Consider the following 3,774-nt stretch of genomic DNA (forward strand, 5'->3'; position numbering starts at 1 on the left):
ATCATTCCATCTATCTGATGGAATGTCTTCTTTTCTAGCTATCTTTCTTTCTATCAATCATTCATATTATATATTAATATTATATTCTTGCTGCATATTTGATACCTTGATACCACTGTATATACCCTAACTCATCTATCTATCTACAGTATCTATCTATCTATCTATCTATCTATCTATCTATCTATCTACCCATCTTTCATCTATCTACAGTATGTATCATACTGTATGTCTCATGCTCTGTGTCCCATAGGCCTGCACATGGATAGAGCAGCCTGTAGGAGGAGCAGTGGAGCAGTGTCTGGTCCCTGTACACACCAGGACAATGGCATGGTTGGGCCCTGTGCTGGTATTGTGATGAAACTGATTTATCACCTGGGCCATGGTATAGTGACTGAGGAGTACAGCAATTGTGTATTTGTGTATTAGAATAAGGGAGAATTCTTATTATTAATGGCGACACTGAAGGGGCAGCTGACTCAGCTGGTGTGAATAGTTGGATAGTAGCTGGTAACAGACACACGTCTATATTATTGTTGGTCTCATTGACGAGTATCAGTGTTTCAGAGAAGGTGTTAATGGCTGGAAGAGGTGATGATGATCAGAATGGATGTCTGCAGTCCTTCACACTGCTGAAGATAGGGACTCATAGTTAATACTGAAATGCACAGTTTACATAAGTAGGTTTTAAATTTTCAGTTCCATCAGCTAAGTGAAGTGATGTTATTATTTATTATATTCTTAGCTGTTTCTCTGTCTTGTGTTTCATATAGTTGAAACTTGAATTTCATGCCAGCTCACCTGAAACTCTTTATTAAGCAGAGGAATTTAGGGCACATTCCATACCTGGCATGAGAAATACCAGCATCATGGTGGATTTTTTTACAGATTGGTTGTCTTTTTGGTGTCATTTTGGCATTTCTTTTTATTTTGGCAGTGCCTTAAATAGCTGTTATTCCAGAACTGTTTAACAATTGCGGATGGGACTCAAGATGCTATGGTAAAGTGTAGGTATCAGGTTCTGATTTAGGATAATGCTTAGGGGTTGGTTTAAAATTATTATTTTAGGGTTAGGTTCAGTTTGGAGTAAAGTTTGGGGAGTAGATTCTGATTGATAATGTTGAGAGGTTAGGTTCACAGTGTCAGGGCTCGTTCACACCATAGCATTGCTCTAAATGCAGGAGATCCGTGCCTTTAGTACATGCTATTGCACAGCGCGCTGCACTGCTGATGCATTGCATTGCCATTCATGTGAATGGAACCCCAACACACCTCCTGGTGGATCTGCATTGCATTACAAAGCGCAGTACCGCAATAGCGGCATTGTGTCGCAGTGCTATGAAAAATGGGGTGCCATTTAATTGAATGGCAATGCACTATGAGGTGCAGTGCACTGTGTGATAGTTTGCACTAAATATACAGATTCTGTGAATCCCAGAGTGGAAGTGCTATACTCTCAAACTTTTTTTCAATAATGATTCCAGATCAAACAAATATACATTGCCAGCAAATAATTTATTTACATTTGTGTCCAAGCACTTACAGTCATCATGTTTCTCCAACTCTCTTTTTTTCAATTTCATTTGACTTTTCTAAATGTTTTTTTTTTACCTAACTTTATTGCTACCACACAGAGGGCTCCCAACCTCACAGACGATTGTCCTTCACCCTTTCTGCCAACAGCTATGCTGGTCACGGGCCCAGCGGAGGGGCAGCGGACCCCTAGATACATGGTGGGGGTAGTTTCCACTTTTAAGCTGTCAGTCAGCTTTACAAATGTAAGCAAACTCCCAGCTGGGAGTCTGCTTACAGGGCCCTGGTGCCGCTGTCGTATGCCAGCAGCAAAAGGGTTAAAGGCTATGTAAACCCTAACAATGAACGCCTCTTATTTGAAGTGCAAAATATACATATTGATCTTCCAGAAATCTTGTAAGGTGGTATCTTCCTGTGCTCCCTGCTTCACTCTTATCAGTCAAATTGTCCCCAGCTATCTTTGAGGATCTCCACTGTTATGCTGAAGGGGGTAACGTTCTATATTTATGTTCTAGGTGGTCAACCCTGCTCCTCCATAGATAAAGTAGGGTGAGTGAGCGTTGTCACCCAAGCTTGCACTGTTAACAGGCTCTTTGTCACTGAAGAGGCTTGGCTGCTGCACCTGCCCGTGAGACACGTGCAGTGGCTGAGTAGGGAGCTCAGTAGTGCTGAGCCTGTAACTTTATCAGGCTCAGCGTTAGCGAGCTGCACTGAGGAAGCAGTGTCCTCATGGCTCCCCCCCATGCCCACTGTGCCATGAGTGCTACCTCAATTGACCCTGATTTCAAGTATGCTTTATTGAGCTATTTTCCTAAAGTTGGCAAACCAACAGGTTTACCTTAATCCTTCCATCCCCAACATACTTCTTCCTTTTCTTCACTCCTCTGCTTCTCTGTTCAGTGATGAATAAATACCAGAGTGGGATTAAGGCAGAATGGGGGCCTAGGTAAGATACAAGCTTTTGCCCCCTTCAATTGATAAGGATTGCAATAGGCAAAGAAAAGCCACCTTATTTGCATTGTCTGTACTGGCATGGCACCACTCCATCAAACCCAAACAAGTATGGCGGCAGGTGCACAGCTTTGACAAATTTCGCTATCCCTTTGGTTTACTGCAGGAGCATAAAGGTTGTGGCTGGACATCTACTGGACCTTAAGTCCCTGTCTAGGGTGCCTTCTAAATGATCTGCCATGTGTACAGGTACAGAGGAGCAAGTGGGCCAATCAGAGCTGTCACGTGTATGAGCTATGATTGTGGATGTAGTTGTGGTTGGATGTAGTTGAAGCTTACAGAGGGCTTTCCTTGAATTCCTGGCAGCTGAATGGAGTGGTGAGGGAGTGAGAAGAAAGTAAGTATATACATCAGGGGAGGTCTGCATTAACATGAACCTGTCACTTTGCCCTGCCTAGTTTTTACATTGTACAGTATATGCAATGTTTTATTCAATTTTTTAAGTTAAATTATTTTCCTAATGATTATACATTTCATAGGTATAGAATTGTCACTAAACTGAGGTGTTCTTAAAGAGGAACTTCATCTGGCTATCCAAAACTGAAAGTCAGCAACTACTACGTACTGTTACTGTAGGATATAAAAAGCACATACTTAGCCTATGAAGTCCAGTGCTGTCTTCCTGGCATCTGCCCAGTATTTGTCTTTTCTTCCATGCCGCCATCTTGGATTCAGGACCCACCTGTCACTTCATGACCACTCACAGCCAATCCGCTGCTAAATCGCCATTCAACATATGCAAGATCTGCAGACTGCAGGAAGACTGTCTTGAAGCCTCCTGGGATGCACTTAGGCAAAAACTGAGGAAATAGGAGCGAGAACCAGCTAAAAAAATTTAACTCTTTCAATTAGCCTGTACTGTTGTGTTCCCTCCCATTTGCACTGAAATAAAGTTTGGGTAGAATTTTGAAAGCCCTTTTCATTTGTAAGTATTAACTACATCATAGTATTAATAGAACAAAATATTTAAACAATATATGCCTTGTAAAATATCGATAACTGAAATAGTTGCTTTGTTATTTTTCAAGTTTTTCTGGATATTTCATTTGTGACCCCCTCCGTCCCTGATGCAGTGTACTGTGGGAGAAACCACAGTGCCAAATGGGAGACATGCTAAATGACTACATATGTGATTCGTTTTGTAAAAATTAAATTTTCAGACGTATTTCCGCTATTCGGAGATTTGGATGTATCCGAATTTCCGAATAACAGAAATGACGAATGAAAACG

This window comes from Nanorana parkeri, unplaced genomic scaffold (assembly GCF_000935625.1).
Source record: "Nanorana parkeri isolate BGI_ZX_2015 unplaced genomic scaffold, ASM93562v1 scaffold1027, whole genome shotgun sequence".
Taxonomy (NCBI): domain Eukaryota; kingdom Metazoa; phylum Chordata; class Amphibia; order Anura; family Dicroglossidae; genus Nanorana; species Nanorana parkeri.